The following is a 19,069-nucleotide window of genomic DNA, read 5'->3' as shown; positions in this document are numbered from 1 at the left end:
AGTATTTGCGAGTATTTTATGAAAAAAAATATATTTGTACACTAACCTTAATTTAAAAATCCATTGATCATATATTAAAATCCTTCTATAATTTCCCCGCGTTTGTTGTATCCCCTCAACCCCCAAGGCATTCCCGAATCCCTTTAACGCCGGAATGAATGCATTACATAAACATAGAAATACATTTGCCGTTTGCAAGCTTCAGCATATGTGTCTGGAATCTTTCGAAGTGTGCGCTACGTCTGCTAGCAGTGAAATTTTACAATTAGCCCAATCAGCGCCTAGATTCGATATGTCACTGCGGGCGAGTCAGAGTGGTTGGTAAAACAAGGCAGTCGGTCATTGCGATCTGGCAAAAAGCCGCAGATACGGATCGCAACCAAGCTACTTGGCGTTCGCCGCGAACCTGAAAACTTAAAGCGCTCTCTACGCTCTCGAAGACGCAGAGCGTCTCAGCCCGCGCGGAGACCCGCACTGACCGACAGCACTGCGGAATCCTCGTGCAGCGATTACATCTTCAATGCGAGAGAGAGGGAGAGGGAGAGAGATAGAGAGAGAGAGAGAGAGAGAGAGAGAGAGAGAGAGAGACGAATGGGATGGGAGGTGTAGTGAGGCCGCCGGGTCTGAGAGTCCTCAGAACGGCGTAGTGGTTGAATAGGGACTCGCTGATCTTGAGCTTGGATGGAGATCTGCTAATGTTTTTTTTCATGCGCTGGATTCGCCTGCATATTTGTAAACTTCGGCGTTGCAGACGGGATTAAAATACAAACGTGACGGAGAGGAAGAGCTGAAAAACCCACGGGATTGGTTTAAAGCGCATTCTTTTTCATGCGTCTGGCGATAGTAAATTTGGAGTATCAAGGAATTGGAATTCCTGTGAACAAGCTCATCATCTGCAGTGTCGATGCGGCTGCGGCTGTGAAGTGCAAAAAGAGACGATTACAGGTAAGCGGCTGTCAGAACGGGATATTTTATATGCCGGCGGTGGACGGAATTTACAGTTTTAGGTTTAAAATGTTATGCTTTTGAGGATTGCGCCTGACACGCTAGTCCAGGTAAGCCGTGTTACCTGTTCTGTAATTCCGCCCTATCGTTTAAAGCACTGCACCATCTTCGCTCTCTACGTTTGGGATTTTCTTTATAAAAAAACATCCCATTTTCTCGCCATCGCTAGAACTACTGATCTCAGCTGCTGTCATTGCTGTATGAAGCACTGCTATTTAGACCTGAGGCGTTTTACTCCAAGGCGTTGTAAGTACCCTATAATTATTCATAGTGTATTAAAACTTGATTCGTTTTGACCGTTTCTCCCCTTGCACTCGCGTCTGTGTTTGCTACTGTTTGACTCTATTGGGGCGATGCAATCTCGAGAGAGCCAGGATCTTGCAACGTGAGAGTAATTTTCCCACCTCGGAGCAGAACAGTTCTCTGCAGTATGTGCGATATTGCACAGCATGCAATGTAAATGCCGTGTTAGCCACCACTAAATATTGAGCTCACTCTCAAATGATGAATGTAAAAATAATTAGCCTACCAGGAAGCATAAATGCAGTCATAATGGAATTATTATCTACTTTATGCGTTTTGAAAGGCAGTCGGTGTAGCATAACGGTATCAGTCTTTAGAGCGTTTTATACGAGTGATAATTCGTGGAAAGCGCGCGTTGCTTCATTCAAAATTAATAATTACCCGAAATGCCCCAGCTTTCATACTAGGCGACTACGCCGATAACTTGTGTAATTCGTGCACTTGAAGCTGTTCTTTGCAAAGGTTTCGGAACAGTCTCTGGTCAGAAAACGGAGGCTTATGAAATAAGGCTACGCTTTACGGCTTTCACACCGTACGTTACGGTTTACATTCTTGAAAATCGCACACGATGTGCCTTGAATCCTTAGTTGCGCGTTCGTCAAACTGCGGAACCAATTATATATGGAACATGTCACAAAATATCCGTCATATATTTTGAACATGCGTTGATTTAAAAGGTATATGAACGAATGGCAGTGGTCGCGCCAACAAATGGATATGATCAATGTAGTATGCCATTAAAATGAATTTTATCACCGTCTCTGTGCGTAAATCAACGAATTGCGGCAAGCCTCTATCTGTTAGTAAAAAAAAGTCACTTGAATATGCATAATACCTGCTTAGCCATATTTTACACAATGCACAACACGTTTATGAGTAATTAGGTATGATATAACAACGTTATCAGCCCTACGGTATTAATCGGGTTTTCAGCATTTTAGAACCGATGGATATGATAGCCTACATATCTGTCCAAACGATCACCTAAGTTATGAGTAATTTGATTTGGCACTAACTTGCGTTGTTGTTGTTGTTAAATTATTTTAAGAATTCCGCAGGGAAATAGAGGTTCCGTGGATTACAGATGAAAACACTCAAACGGAAGGAAATAATTCCACTACCGCTTACTGCTTGCATGTACGCCGTGCCTCACACGTCCACCGAAGAGATCCCTGCTCAGTTCAAGCCTACCCGACTACGGTTCTTCGGGTATTGGAAATATGAGAAATATATGACCATTGCTTTCGGGTTTTAGATTTATGCACTAGTCCGTCAGCGCGCAGGTGACTGCATCAGCCAGCCACGCCGACGGACAAGTGTCGCAGCCTCAAATTCGCCAATTTTCTGTTTCTGCGGAGCTTTATTCAGCGAAAGCTGCTCTCGCTTGACGCTGGCTCCGCACACCTGCAATACGGCCGTGGGACCGCACCTGCCTGGTGAAACGGCACGCAGTAGGTCCGCGCAGCTGACTTACTGACGTACATTAGGATAATATACGTCTGAAAATAAAACGTCCCGAAACATGTCACGCGACGCGTTTCAGAATTGTGCCAGTTGTCTAATTACTCTGGTTGGGGGTGAAACGGCACCAGGAAATGTGTTCAAAACCAGCGAGCGTTTTTGTCGATGGTACGGATACAATGGGCAGAAGTAGAGCTCGAGTCGGCGTGCGTATGTGCACCTGCAGCACAGCCTGCGGTGCGGTGCGATCATCACATCATAACATCAGTACATCACACGTATGATTTATACGTGTGAATTATGCAGTATGATAACACGTTGTGGGTTTTGTTTAAAACATAATAATGGCACTTTTGAATAGCTTCATATGGTCGATGTCTGTAGTGTTCTGCATTGGTCATGGACAACGTGGGCAACTGGAAGGTGACTTTAAAGCCCCCCCCCCTTTTTTTTTCTTTTTTTTTTTCTTAAGGAGAGTGGAACTCCAATGTGCAGAGAGCGCAGATGCAGGGATATTGAGGGGAACAGAGTGCCGTGTCTGCAGTGTAGCCTACAGTACAGTGAGCTCTCGGGCCTATAGATTTAGACTGACTATATCAGTGTAAATTACAAATTTGATTTGCATAAAATCTGTCCTGTCCAATGAGGGTTCCTGGATGAGGACACACCCACAGGACACAGCTTGCTGACATTCTAGATGCGGGTAAGCTTCAGTCTGTAGTTAGGCACCGCATTTGAATTTGAATAGAAATTACGTCTCCACGCTTATTCCAGTTATTGCTGCGTGTCTCTCGCTCGCTTTATCTCTTGCCAAGGGAATACTGAACGACGTTGACTCATTGCACGTTTGCCGAGATGAACATGCAGTGACGCGGTTAAGGATAGAGAGGTAACGCTCAGGTTAACGCCGTGTTCAAAGATACGAGTGCGGCTTCCCGCACTTCGTTTCATCCCGTGCCTTTCCAGTTAGGGGTCTGCCTCCTTAAACGATTACTCCATTCTGCTGCAGTTTTTTTTAAATAATCGGAGCCACGCTGGTAATTCTGTTTATATGTCCGAGGCCCACCACGCTCCCTGTTCTGGCCGTGGGTGGAGGGGTATGTAGAACAGCTGGGAGAGGGTGGTGGCTGTGTCCACCGGCTAACGGGGACTGTTTGTGGTCTGCTGAAGCGAGCTGGACATGGGTGGGAGGGTATGTGGAACCGGGGCGTGATGCGAGCACTCGTAGTCCTTTCCTGCTTCAAGGAGAAATGGTCAGACCCTGCTCTCTCCCCGATAACGGCTAGTTATCTCCCTTACAGTCCACGTGCCGGTCTCACGGCAGCCTTGGGTCGGTATTGGAATGAGAGGCCGGCACTTGCTGGCCTCCGCACTGACGCTCAAATGCAAAACGGTTCAGCATGGAGGAATTCCACATATGTAGAGTATACCGTTATGTTGTGACTTTGATAATGGCCTTGTTAATGTTATGGCTTTCTAATAACTGCTTTACACTGTGGCCTTTGTTTTAAAATAGTTTCGTAGAAAAAATAGGGCTAGTCCGTGAAATTGTCTGTAATTAAATGATACATATATTTTAGCAAAAATGTGAAATATATCAAATTTTATGTATGTATTGTCTGAAATTTACCCTGTGGAGATATTAACATGAAAACATACCAGCTGCCAAACTAGTCAATTAATGAAAGTTGGTTTATGAATGTTCAGTACAATTCATCAGCCTCTTTCCCTGTGTCTGTAGATGTTCTCAGGATATTTAAAGCAATATAAAACACGTTTTTGACAATCATTTCAAATGTAACAGAGAGCAGGTGAGATACAGATGATACAGTCTGAGCTGAGGAAACTGCAGCGTGGCAGAAGTGGTCAGGCTGAGGGCTGTCTGTGAGCATATGAATGCATTTATCATCCTCTGTGTGTGTGTGTGTGTGTGTGTTAGTCTGTGTGTGTGTTGTGTGTGAGTCCAGGTATGCAGTCATGTGTGCGTGTGTCTGTGTGCCCGTGTGTGTGTGCTTGTGTGCAGACATGCGTGCGTGTGTGTGTGTGTGTGTGTGTGTGTGTGTATGTGTCCGTCTGTCTGTCTGTGTGTGTCTGCGTGCCAGTGTGTGTGTTTTGGCCCCACTGTGTTGTGTAGGCTACCAGACACAGTTGCCGTGTGTCTGTCTGAGTGTGAGGGTGGTGGTAATGTTAAGATTGGGGACTCTCTGTATCATCACTATGTCCTTGGTTACTCTAGAACTCGCTGTTGGCACAGATATATCACGTGTTGACTGAAGTGGAGAGGGATTGGTAGAAGGGAGGGAAAGTTTTTTGTTTTTTGGGGAATGGGGGCTCCGTGTGGATGTTAACGGCTGAGGGGAAATGCAGTGTACCCCTCGCCTCCTGAAGGCACTTCTTTGCTGTGTAATGCTAAGAAACCAACTGTTTAATATATCCCTGTCTGTATACCGTACAACAGGAATATCTGGTAATTTATACACGAGGGCCTGTTGGGTCTACAGCTTAGAGCAAAACAACAGCTTTCTATATTGCAATATAACTGAATAGCTTCCTGAATTCAGTCTGAAGAAATCAATGTACAATAGTGCTGTTTAATGAGCTACTCGCCCACTGTTCCTTTAGATGTGGTCTCTCACAGACTGTCTGTGTTTATGGGTTTCACTGCGTACTGCATGAGGATGTGAGTTTGTGTTTGTGTGTGTGTGTTTGTGTGTACGTGCGCCCTTGAGTGTGTATGTGTCTGTCTCACTGCATATTGCATGATGCTGGAGGTTGTGAGGAACATGTGAGATCTGTCATGGAGGTACGGAGAGGTGTCACAGCCATGTTAGAGCTGAACGTTGTGAAAACATCCAGAAAGCAATAGGTAAGAGACGTGGCGAGTGTTTCTGAAACGACGTGTCTGCAATATCGCGCTACTATAATGATATAGTGACAGAATAACAATATTGCAATTTAGTTTGGAAGCTGATGATGGGGTAGCAGACAATACAAATGATTGTGTCTGTGAATGGGAGAATGTAGCCTGTAGTTGTCTTGTTTTTGTGTGATACGCCGTGCTCTTGCGTGTAGTGTGTCGCACACATTGGAATTTGTTTTGCCGAAGCACAGAATACAGTTTCTGACATTCAGAGAACGAACACCCACCTGGTTTGAATATTTAGCTTTACAGATGGTGCAGACCTCACCCATATTTTTGTAGGTATTGCTTTGGAATGAAAACTTTTTAACAGTTCCTTTGCTGCTGTTAATCGAAGTAATTGATTGACTGATGAATGAAGAATGGTTATGTTTGAGACCTTCAGAATATATCTGTATTCACTGAGCGTCACTGAGTGAAAGAGAATACACAATGACCTTACAGGTTAAATAAAGGACTCATTTAAAAAATAGATTAAAATAAACGTAGCAACAATATGAACGGTGAACATTTTGGATCAGATTTGGAGATCCTTTGTTTTCGGTGTTGTTTCGTGTAGGACGGGAGTGCATTACCATGGACCCATGGGTTGCAGGTTTGAATCCTGTAGGCTGAAAGCTGTCATTTAAACCTGGACTAGGCTGTTTACCTAAATGGCTGTGGAAGAATGTCCAGATTTATGTGTTAATCATGAACATTTACACAAGTTCTGCTAGTCGCACTCATCCGCTGGGCATAGTAAATGATGCTTTGCGTTAAACCAATACAAGTTAATACGGGAGCTATTGTAACCATAAGCCTTCCAGGGCACGTCATCGCATATAGTCTTAATACAGCATTCTGACCCCTGGATTGGGTACGCTGGCTCCTCCCACGCACGCTCCCCGGCGAGCCGCAGCCCAAACGGAACTGGGCCTGGAGGAAGAGGGCGAGCTGGCCGCGCCTCCGTCGCCCGGGCGACGACAATGGCGGCGGCGGCGCTTTGAAGGCGGGTCGTCCGTTATTCGCTCCCGGAAGACGGCGCCGCCGGGGGGGGCGGCGTTCCTCGCTTCCCCCCCCCCGCCGCCGCGCCGGTTCCCGCGGCGATGTGATTCAGACGCGCCGCTCAGAAGCCCCCCCCCCCGGCCAATGAGCGGGCCCCATAACTCGTCGCCGCGGCAATGCCCGAGCCGCGGAGAGGCCGTTTTCCAGCACGGCTGAGTTTTTTTTTTTTTTTTTGGCCCGCTGGCGGTGTTCCTTAAAGTTTGTTTTATAGACACGGGCGATAGATCTTCCCTCTTTTCATTTTGGCTCCGCTTTGTTGAAACCGGTCACCCAGTTGGCGCGGCTCGTCCCCGGAGCGGGTCTGCAGTGGCGCAAGCCTCGTTTCCGCCGCGCCTTTTGGACTAGCGCTCTGGGACTGGCACAGCTGAGGCCGCTCATTACCTGGAAAAGCGGCATTTAAAAAAAAATTTTTTTTACGGTGGTGCTAACTCAACATGTACCTGAAACTGAAGTTAAAATAGTTATCTTTTAAAACAAACAAACAAACAAAAAAAAAAAACTCAATTTGTGATAAAGTTTTGTGTGTTATCAACATGTCCACAAAAGTGCTTTCTCAAAAAAAATGTATATTTTGAGGGAGGAATTGTCTGATCTGCATGACACTCCAGTCGTTGATATTATTTGGCTTCAGTGTGCTGCGGTATGGATCAGTTTTCAGAGTAAGATCCTTGGTTCCCTTTGGAAGTTCCTGTTTCCATGTGGCCTTCCCTAGACGCTGATGAAAGGGAAGCTAGACTGCCTCCTCATTCCTCTTCCCCCGGTACGCATCACCAGATGGTTTACCCTGCCATCTTGTTTTATGTGTTCATCTATTTTGTGCTCAATATTAAATCTTTCTGTCATTGCCGCATGCTCGGGCCCCTCTCTCGCCCACACAACAAAATGGGTTCCCATGGCAACATGGCGTGTTAACATGCATCAGCGTGGACTGCTCCCGTCGTCCTTGGAGCATGCTAGGGGGCGCCAAATATTCTATCACCGCGCCATACGCTGTGTGTGACATTTAAGTTGGTTTTGGAATCTTGTTCAGTGGAACAGCTGAAAAATGTGATTAAGAGTAGGGCAATGCTGAGTTTGTGGGACTGAAGTTGAGGAATTTCCGCAACCTCCTTCGTACTACACACACACACACAAAATGCCCATGTGCCATTGTCCCCACAAACCTGACTGTCTGCTTTGAACACACACAGGCGTGCGATGAACTGGATGTCATCTAGACCCGGCCTGTCGAGGGCACGTTTTATCGTTCGCTCTTACTACAGTAAAAAATGACTCATGTCCTCATCAATAGTACTCTTGAACTGTAAGTTCACCTCATCGTGTGAGTGCTTTGGAGGTTGCAGCCTGAGTTAACTGTTCAGTTTCAGTGTTGCTTCAAATGCCATTAAATTATGAATGCAGTGACACGATATACTGATATTTTTTTTCGGTATGAAGAACAGAGTGAGGTCTCAGAATTTAGTGAGCACAAAATTCCTTCCTGCAACCCTACCGGGGTCTTTTTTTCCCTCAGACGGTCTCAGGTTGAGATTTTCCAGCTCTGATCAGATAGAGCGTGGTGGGCAGGAAGCCAGCCACAGTCTGGGAGAGCTCAGCCAATGAGCGGAGAGACACTCTCGGTACAACTTCCTGAAACAGAGTCTCGCCGCTGGGTCGGATTTGAAAGTGTTACGCTGTATGAGAAGTTATTTCCAGTTCTGCTCTGTCAGGGCGATTCTCGGTGAAAAGCAGTGATGTAAGGCCCAGTGGACATTGTGTCAAACCCACAGCCAGGCTGCCAATGGGGGCGGGGGGTGCGCGGATTCATCATTTGGAGGATAACGGTAGCGTACACAAGCAGAAAATATGACCAAACAGCACAAACAGCTGTAGATACGAAGGCTAGCTGTTTCGGTCTCACATGGGAACTTCCATATTTGTGTCACTGACTCATGAAAAAGAAAAACACAAAAGAATACTTCTCCTTAACCGATCCCAGCTCTCTCCTGAAAATCAGCGACTGTGAGGAAGCAGGGCTGAAAACCACAAAGACAAACACGGCGTCGCAGCGCTCTTGTAAAACGGCGAAGCTACGACGTCGTTTCAGCTTCCGCGCGGCCCTTTGAAAAGCTGTGAGCGCGCGCTACGTTGTAGCGAATCACGCTGTGTTCCTTTAAACGCCGTTGTTTACAAACCCAGTTGCCAGTGGCTGCAGAAAGTTCTGTGGGAGCGAACTAGTTGATATGCAGAAGCGGAGACACGTGTGGTGAGCTAGTGGTTTTGTTATTTCAAAGACAATGGTTTATTTCACAATGTTTGTGTCTGTCTGAACATGCACTGGTTTGCTCACTTGCTTGGCTGTGTGTATGGGGCGGGGGGGGGGGGGGGGGGGGGGGGGGGGGGGGGATTGATGCTTGTGTGTTTGAGTTCGGGTTCGGTGGGTGTGTGTGTGCGCGGGGGGAGGGGTTCTGTATGAATGTTGTGTGTTTGTGTATACGTGTCTGTGGGAGGGTGGGTGGGCGTGCTTGTGTAGCGTAGGGAAGGGGTGAGTATTGTACGACTGCATGTCTATGTGTGTGGGGGCGGCAGGGCTGTGCTTGTCTGTGTCTGTCTGTGCGTGTTACCTGTGGCGGTGTCTTGCGCGGTGACAGAGAGACAGGCGTGCTCTCGTCCCGTAGGGGGAACAGATCGGTACAAACACGGAGGATTCGCTTGTTTCCTGTCTCTGTCTCCTCCCTTCACAGGCGAGGCAGCAGGTGTCTGCTTTCCCCCCGCGCGAACCAAATAAGACCCGAGAAAAAAAATAAAATAAAATAAAACCGCGTCTAGAGTTTCAGAACTACTCAGAGGAAGCGAATCGATTTGTAATGCAGTTTAAAAGGCAAGGGAAACCTTGCATATGTACGCTGCAAAAAGCAACAGCTCTCCTGTGATGCCTTACAGTGTCAGGCTGAGAACGGCGGGTGTGATCCACATGACACGCTGAAGGCTAAGCACGCAGTTTACACACAGGAGTAGGCCGAGAACACGCAGTCAGAACCGACAGGAACTCGTGTGTGGACTTCTGCGCGGTATAGATACGGGCTGCTTCACAGACTCCAGCACAGACACGGGCACAGACATGAAGGTCCTCTTCTCTTTGTTTCATCTCTGTTGATCAAAGCGCGCTAATGCGGTACAAAAAAACAGGTGAAAGCTTCGCTGACCGTTCCAGAATAGAGTCCCCCCTGGGGTCACGGCGGCCACGAATCCCGCCGTTTTTTTCACCCGGATGCAAAAGCGGACCGTGACCCCGCCGTTCCCGGAGAGCTCCCCCCACTCCAGGCCTGAAAGAGTGGAAGAAGAAGAAGGCAGAAAAAAAAGTGTGACTTTAGACAGTTCTGCTCTTAATGATGTTAAATGAGTGTAATTAGGCGGCGATGTGACGCGAACAGCGACATCGCCGAGTCCCAGAAGCTGTATGGATTAATTGCCTTCGCCATTTTTCCCGGGGTGAGGAGTAATGAGGGGGGAAGGGGGGGGGGGTCGGGTGGGCCTGTGACGTCCTCGACCGCGTCATCGGAAAAAAGAAAAAGAACCGTTGCCGAGAAAAGAAGGTCGGATTTATGGTTGTCAGAAGCATTCCATCACCGGTCCGAGTTAACGGGCCCGGGGCCCTGTCAAAGGCACCTCATTGTCCCCCCCCCCCCTTTACCCTAAAAATCGAGCGTGGAGAATCGGCGGCAGCGTTCCGTCAGGCGATTTCCAGCGTGACGGCTGCGGTCGCAGCGGCGGTGTCTTCTGTGTCGCCCGCTCCGGCGCCGGCTGAATGCGCCGCATTGAGGGTGTCGGCGTGGGGGGGGGGCGGGGGGGTACGCACAAATGCGCCTCACAGTGCAATACGGAGGAGCGGGGGGGGGGGGGGGTCTGGCTATTGAGGAGTCAGAAGCCATGAATTTAGCTGGACGACCAATTAACAAGCACCAGAGTGTTGACAGGCCGGAATGAGAGGGCATGGCACTGTGTGTGTGTGTATGTGTGTGCGTGTGTGAGTGTGAGTGTGTGCGTGTGCATGTGTGTGTGTGTGTGTGTGCGTGTGCGTGTGCATGTGTGTGTGTGTGTGTGTGCGTGTGTGTGTGTGTGTGTGTGTGTGTGTGTGTGTGTGTGTGTGTGTGTGTGTGCGTGTGTGTGTGTCGGGAGGGAGCCGTTTGTGGGATGGTGTTTGATGATTAGCGGCCTCATAGTGAAGCGCTCGCTCTCATACAGTATGCCCCTGCGTGTGAGTCAGAGGGTTGAGAAATGCATTCTGGGTAATGGGGAGTGGGGAGGGGGGGGTGGAGTGGGGGGAGGATATCCTCTGCAGCGAGCCCGCTAATTATCACCTGTCGCTGCCTGCCACATGCTTCCCATGCATTGTGGATCGTGCAGATGTGCGGACCTGTTCCACCGGTCTAGCAGTGGGCTGATCTCCTGATTTAATGCACCTGACGTGCAATGTCGCCACATCAGTTGGGCCTAGCCTCTTCCTCTACACAGTATTTACATCTTTTGCTAAATACCTGAATATGTCACATTTGCCTTATTTACGTATTTTACTGCCCAGTGTGTACATATTTCTTGCCCCACGCATTAATAAGGACACGTTTTGCAGGATTTTGGTTGGAGTTGAGTGGAAAACTGTATACATTAGTGTGCAGTTACAACAGCATTATTACAATGTAATACCACTGAGCCATTGCCCATCTTCCGCTGTGGTCTGAAGACGCATCTCTTTAGACTATATCTGGACTATCTATCTCTGCTCTGCAGGGGACTCCCAATCAAGGATTGCTCTTATCATTTGAATCCTAATTTGTTCCTGTAACACTTATATGTTACACTTTTATCTCCATCCAGAACTTTTATGGCCCTTGTGTCTTTATCTTCATGTTGTGGCTCGTCGTCATGTATCCTAGTTTGACTCACCATAACTTTCTGACCTAGCCTGTGCTCACCGTGTGAACTGGACTTGCTGTGTTCATGGCTATGAAGAACTGTTACATAATGAGTGTTGTCAGACCTGTGTTTTGTCGTCGTTCCAGTGACCTTCGGTATTCACTCATTGTACGTCGCTTCGGATAAAAGCGTCCGCCAAAAAAAATGTGATGTAATGCAACGTGCGAAGGCTAAACGTTCCACCAGCATGTGCAGCATCCCAGCGTGCAGTCTAATGGAAGCAGAGCAGATTGACAGGACACGTCCACGCCGTCTCCCAGGGTTACAGGGGTGACGAGCCACATTTTCAGTTGTCATTTGTTCCATCCCTTCTCATCTGGGTTGGTAATGTAAGAGCGGCTGCCCGTCTGCCCCCCCCCCCCCCCCCCCGGGCCTAGCCGCCTGCAATTTTGCAGTGACCTTTCTGAAAACTGCTCTTCTATCTTCCGCTGTTTTTTTTTTTCTTTTTTTTGCCGCAGAGGTGAGACTCCTGTCGTAATTTGCGTCGCTTCGCTGTGGCTGTCGGAGGATGAGTTTACGCGGAGAGGAAAAGAGATTTGACGGGCTCTTAAAAGCGCTCCTTTCAGGTGGAAGGCCCGCAACAACACGTTTTAGAGCAGCGGTACCTTTGCTTGTTTTTCATTAACACACTGTTAGGGGCTTTCAGAACAACGGGCAATGCACACTAAATGCAGAATTCTCAAAAGAAGTTCATCATTTATTGCAAACACAGGCTTTTTTTCTCAGGGATGAGCTAGTATTTTTGTCTGACGAAAATACTATTTGGTTTTTTTTTTTTTTTTTTGCTTGCGAAATTTCAGCTGATGAATAAAAAATGAGTCAGAAAATATTTTTTTTACTAGAAGCAAATCTTTTCAAAATATCGTAACGCGTTGATCAGTCAAGGCCCCGGTTATCCCATTCAGAACTGTATTTTTTTTAGTTTCAAAATCCACACTAGGCCTAGTTCCACACATCCTCGCTGCACACAATCAGTGAGTCAGACGTTATCCTTGACTTGATTAAAGGCTCTTTCAGATTTATCCCGTGATTTAGTGAAGGAGAAGCGGGCATGGTTGCATCAGTGGGTCCTGCCCTGAAGATTATCTCCGTGGAAACGGTGTCCTGTCCTCAGTACCAAACGGTGTGACCCTGAGTTCATTTTCCACAGAGAGGAAAAAAACCTAAATAAATTAGAAATAGAGTTTAATGCTTTATGATAATCGCCATAAAGCCTGTGATTATCAGACATTTTTGTCTAAGCAGTTTAATCTTGGAGGTCAAGTCAGCTTAGTTCTGTGTGGCCACCAGCGTGGTAGGCCCTGCTACCTCTGAAGGGACAGGGCGGAGCAACTCTGGGCAAGCCTCACCATATACAGGACTGATAGTCAACAAAAAAAGTCTGTCAGTTCCATATCTTCTCAGAGCGTTGTCATGACACTGTGTTTAAGCAGTGCTCCGAAAATGACGTGTGTCTGCTTTATTTCATTAAGAGTCAGTCGCTCTGGTGTGCATATGGCACACCAACAGTTTCCTTGGCAACATCTTAATGTTATTTCACCTTTTACGGCGTCACCACTGTTTTATCTGAACGTGAGGCGTCGGCGTTGTCGCTTCAGATGGCACCACTGCGCATCTGTGACTGCCCCAGCAGCTGACAGACGCGCACCTGCTATAGCGCTCGATTCACTGACCTTCACGCTGCAATGTCAGCCCCTCACTGTGTGAAATGGTGTCGTGGCGTTCCGATGGCCTCTTGAGATGTTGCGGTCAGCGTTACGCACAAACTCTGCATATTTCCCCCGTGACTTGATCACCTTTGACGCTCTGTCTCCACATCTTCCATTAGTCTTAGATTCAGACACTGGGTCCACGTACGCGGTTTCTGTAATGAATCCTACTACCCGGAATCAGACCTGACTGTACTTACCTGGTGAGGAATGTGGCGTGTTTTAGCTACTACGGTAACATGTTTAGTTACTGCAGTCCAAGATGGCTGCCATCACCCTTTACTGATGTGCAGCAGGGGAGAAGAATTTTCTCTGTAAATGTAAAATATTAAAGCACTGTTTTACAGTAGTACAGCTGACCCCTTTTGCCAGAATTGATAGCTGGGGATTTCACATGACAGCCGAGTTTAATTAATTGCCTTCTTATAAAAACATCAGCCAGATTTTTTATAAAGTATGGAAATTATTCTTGTGTTTGAAATTGGACAGTTATTTGAAACCAATAATTATAAATGTGTTGAGGATTCTGAAAGCACATCTGCTTTTTTTGTGCTTGAGCAAATAAATGTTCTGCAATCAAAACAGAAATTTCTCGCCATTTCTTTGCTGGTGGTTCATACTGTTTGTTTAGTTTTGTTTTGTAAATTAATTGTTTGATTTGTGCATTTTTTGTTGTGGCAGGCTTGTTTACATGATCTATGTGCATCTGCAAGCCTGCTGACGAAAGCGATACATACATGGTATTGATTTGTATCTGTGGAAATGATGAGTGTGTCTTATTAGCTCATATGGACTGGGTGTCACGCAACATAAGGTGCATTAATAAAATATGAAGCAGTTATTTCAGTCGTTTGTTGTCTGTAGAAAGAGGAACAGAAACAGTTCAGTTTCAGAATCATGTGAAAATGGGTCAGAAAAAGTTTAAAGTGCGATTCAGTGGCTCTGTATGGCGAGAGAAAGGAAGCGAAACATTGTTTTGTATGGATATGATGGACGTGTATGGTCTTTGTATGGAACATGAATGGAACACTTCCTGTTTCAGCAGTTCTGACATTTAAAAAATGTACGATATTTCAACTGGTTTACTCTGTCAATTAGCAAAAGCCCAGAGAGCTACTTCATCTTCATGTAGTTTTACTTGTCCATTTGATCGGTTACAATTTTTACATAAAAAATAAATAATAAATATGAAGCAGTTTCAGTTGACTATTGGACCAATACCAATACAACCCCAATGCTATTGTGCATTCCAGATTATTTGTGTAGTGTGACATTGTGTGTGTACTGAATTGTAACATAAGTTCTTCTATTGGCTTTTTATATCAGCTTGTATGTGTTTGAGACTGAGGAATGTCAAAGATCCAATGGGATATTGGTTTGTTAATTACATGCAAGTATAATCTGGATTGACTGAGTTTTGTTCATCTCTGTGGAAAGCCTGCTGATCATATTGGCTCGGTGGATGGATAGTATGTTGTTGACATGTACACTGAGATTGAGTTTTGATTTCCATCTACAATTTCAGCAGTTAATCGGGTCTGATTATTGTTTTCCAAAAAAAAAAAAAAAAAAAAAAGAAATATTGCTTAATTGAATATTTATTCATCAGGGCCAAAGTAATAACTCTTAAGACCTGAACAGGACAGCCGGATGGCGAGCAGAGTCTAATCTAATAAGAGGAAGCTGCAGATGGGGTCTAGCGTCTTCTTAATGCCGTTAAAACATCATTATCTGCGCTGGTAACACAGTCGATATACGTCAGTCTCCAGCGAGCGGTGGAGGGCTGCGTTTCAGGCCCAGAGTTTAGAGACCAAAATGGAAACTCTGATCACGATCGTGCCTTTGACCGAGTAGCTTTGAGCACACGGCTGTTGTCAAGATAGACGCTATATCTGTGTTTTAAACACACCCAAAATAATATTGTGAGACAGAGAGAGAGAGTGGCTGAAGCCTTGGAGTCAGAGACCCAAGGCATGTGTCCTTAGCTATGGCTAACATTAACTTGCTATATATGGCTAACTGTTAGCCGCTAACGTTATATCCATTACATCCATAAAGTTTAACTGTAAGTAGCAATACCAGGGCTCCTGCACTGAAAGACCAAAGGCATTGGCATAAACTGTATGATCCCTACCAAACAGAATTATTCACCGAGGAAGTAAGTGAATGTTGTATGCCAGTAAGATATCAAATTGAACATGGTGTGCAGTGTAATTGGAAATACTTGCTGTATCTGCAATTTTTGAATATTGAAGAGAGTTCCTTCCGGGATGTACATGATTGCAAAATTGCATACATTTTTTAAGTACAGTTTGTAGAATTTATATCCTGATTCATGAACAAAATGATAAAATATGCAAATGTATTTTCCACCTCCCTCTCGTGTTTTATGATATAGCAACCTTTCCTTTTCAAATCTCATACCACGTCTCAAAAGTGCCAAATATGAATAAAAACGTTTTCACGGACACCGAGGATGATGGATGTGTACCGCAGTGTTTACAAGCGGCGCCTGAATATTTTTTCGGTCGGAAAAAATGCTGATGAATTCATGTCCAGCACTTGGGCCCCACCTCCGAGACACCCTCAGCTGATCTCAGGTCAGTTGCCTGCTTGATTGCTCCCAGAGTAGGGTGGGTGGAGCCTGAACAGAAATAGAACATCCTCGTTCTTCAACCAGCAGGAATCTAGTAATGGACCTTCTCTTGGAAGAGCACAGAAATGATTGTGGGATATGATGCCATTACCCCCCCCCCCCACCCTAATTACACATCTATATAGTAATTCCAGTACATCCTGGTGCCAGGGGGGCTATGACAGCTTGAGAGCACTGCCCTGATGTTAAAGGTGCGGGACCTTTAAATGTTGAGTGACTCACATCCACCACTCATCCATTTGGAAATGAATACTAGGTTACAGGAGAACAGGGATACGCACAAACATTAGTGACCGGTCAGACATTGACAGTCAGCGGAAGTGATACACTATTTACATACACGGCTGACAAGCGCGTAGTTCTTATTGCATGTGAAAACACAGCTTCCTTGTGGAGTGGAAACGTGGTGTGTTTCTCGCTTTCACGCGGAGCGAAAAGCGACCTTTTGGGAGTCGCTGCTGCGTGCGAGCTTTTATATCGTTTCCTCGAGCGCCTGGTTGAGACAATCGGCAGCTGTGCAGCGCGCTCGCCAACGAAATGGCAGCGCCCAGCTTGGACTCAAACCCGCAGCCCACCCACGACTCCCCCGAGGGGGGGCGGGGGGTGTTTTTGGCCGTATCGTGACAAATGAAATCCCCGCGAAAGCAAACGCGGGGAATCTCGGTGGAAGCGTGGAGAATACTGGAGGGGGGGTGGAGTTCACCTCCTCCCCCAGTTCCCCACATTTCCTTCAGGGCTCTGTCTCCCATCTGTCTGGGTGCAGTGCGGCAGCAGTGTGGATCAGTCCATTTAAGACCTGCGGTAATGAAAGCTGAATAGCAATATCCAGGGATAATGCTCTTTGGATGGCAGTGTGGATCAGCGCTTTGACTCCCCCTGCCCCCCCCCCCCCCGTCTCTGGACGAGAGCGTCTGATTGAGTGTGGCGGCTGTGTGCAGTCTGCGGACGCGCGCGTTTGGCTCCGCACATTAGGCTGTCATCCGTGGACCTGTGTGCTTGGGTTGAGTGCGCCGGGCCGTCTGAGTGCCGCTCGCCGGACTCCACAGTGGGGGTTTTATTTTATCTGCGAGGACTGCGCAGTTCCCCTGAGCTCATAAGCTACTTCTGCGTTTTACACGATCGCAATAATTCCGCCATTTTAATCATTTCGGTCACGCAAGGGGAATTACCTGACGTTGCCACACAACGCCGTCAAACTGAGGGAGACGAGTTCCTTATGCCTGAGATATGAGGCCCCGTCTCTGCGTCCGGCTGTGATGCGTTTTCCTGAGCAGAGTACGCCGCGGCGGCGTCTCGGAGCTGTCGCGGCTCGTTCTGATTTAGCGGCGTGAAAAAAAGAAACGCTCGGCGAGCGCGTACGGTCAGCCGTCATCCGGGCCTGTCTCCTAATGCCGGCCGCCATCTTTTTCCGTCCCCGCTCCGACTTTCGGGCCCGATTTGGAATCGCCCGCCGTAAAAAAAAAAACGCTGGCCCTGTGGGCGCCGCACCTCAGCGACGGCGAAGCGGAACCGCTCTCCCGAGCGAAGGCGGGGCCGTGTAGCCGCCTGCGAGTTCCAAAAACGGGGAAATCGTTAAAAAAAACAAAAAAAAAAACAACTCTTGGACGAAGACGCGGGCGGCTCGGTGTGGAATTAGCGGTGACAGTTATCTGGGCAGCCGCTTCCAGATCTCAGCGTCTTGGCCCCGTCTGCCTCTCTGCCGCTGCGCCATTTTTATCTGCCGCCTCAGCGCGGTGCGACCAAACGTGGGGACCGTGACAGCAAAACACTCCGCCCCCCCCCCCCTTTCTTTCCTTCTCTCCTGCTTCCTCTCTCTCTCCATCCCTCCCTTTCTGTATCTCTTCCTTTTCTCTCTTCGCCTACCTCTCTCTCCTCGGTGTCTGTCTGCAGCTTCCTTTCCCCTGGAATCCATTATGCACTGTCACCCGTCTATCGCCCTCCACGACAGTCTGTCGATGTTTTATTATGGAGACAGACTTGTGTTTGCATTGCAGAGGAGAGTTTTTTTTTTTAAACAAAAATTAATGAAGTTTAAGGACCTGCAGCGTTTGTATAGATTTTAAGTATCCAATTAAGTCATGTAATGTTTGTCTATTTAAGTATTTAAGGATTTTTTTGAATCCTGCTTTTTGGGGAGGATGAAATGAAACATTTATATGATGTGGAATAAATATCAAATACGAAAATTCTAAAAGATATCAGTGTGTTCCCCTTTTCTTCCTTTTGCAACGTTCTTTACAATCTACAAGAGGGCTGAAAAACCCTATATTTACAATATCATACAATATTATTTCCATCACCATGAGCAGTGTTGAATACTATCATATATCTGTCATCCTGAGAAGTGCTGAATCCCACAGACCTGTATAAAGCTGTGTGAATTTGTGCGTTGAAAGCCACGTCTGAAAGTCATGCCATAACATACGGTCTACCACTGCCACTGCCACGTCCATATTGAATTTGCAGTCCAGAAGACGAATTGCACATTGATTTTAAATGCGTCATTTTCATCGGTACCCTCCAGGTCTGTACAGTTACAATATTCACACAATGTTTAATACATAATCTTGATGTACGTGCATCTCCTGCATTTTCCTCAGGTCTGAATGTGAAACCTTCTAGCGAATAACCTTTGCCGTCTAGGTGTAGGCCAGAGAAGTCCTTTTCAGAAGTGTGAGGGTTCTGCCGAGACCGTTTTTTCTCCAGCTTTTCTCCTGTCCCGTGACAGGTGGCTCTGACGGGCTGTGTCTCTGTCGCCCCTCTTAGAGGGATCTCCTCGCACGCCCAAAAACATCCAGATGCTGTCATAAATATCTCCTCCTTTCTGCTCTATTTGGTCGGTAAGCAAGATGAATTCTTTCAATGAATTAATCTTGTTGCTCCAAACAAGTGACAATTTATCTCTCGATCGCACTCAGACAATGCATCTTAATTTGATTATTTAAAGAGATGTTCAGAGATGTTAGTGTAATTTATTTATTTTTTCCTTATTTATTTTTTTTTCCTGAAGGACTGTTT

At 46.6% G+C, this 19,069-nt stretch overlaps 1 protein-coding gene across 5 annotated transcripts in view; it reads left to right on the top strand.

Moving 5' to 3' along the window:
• Window positions 1–281: 281 nt before the first annotated feature.
• The window catches only part of plxna4 (plexin A4), a 285,129-nt gene continuing 266,341 nt past the window's right edge, over window positions 282–19,069 (top strand). Inside the window, exon 1 of one of the 5 annotated variants that reach the window (XM_035424686.1) lies at window positions 282–945. The gene's annotated coding sequence lies outside the window, so the exon portion shown is untranslated. Of the gene's footprint in view, window positions 946–1,148; window positions 1,252–3,323; window positions 3,473–3,523; window positions 3,659–19,069 lie in introns of those variants that run through there. The other 4 variants (XM_035424690.1, XM_035424688.1, XM_035424689.1 and 1 more) reach the window with 4 other exon arrangements.

This window comes from Anguilla anguilla, chromosome 7 (assembly GCF_013347855.1).
Source record: "Anguilla anguilla isolate fAngAng1 chromosome 7, fAngAng1.pri, whole genome shotgun sequence".
In the NCBI taxonomy this organism is placed as follows: Eukaryota; Metazoa; Chordata; class Actinopteri; order Anguilliformes; family Anguillidae; genus Anguilla; species Anguilla anguilla.
Note: the sequence above shows the minus strand (reverse complement) of the source record. Positions and strands in the feature narration are given on the sequence as shown.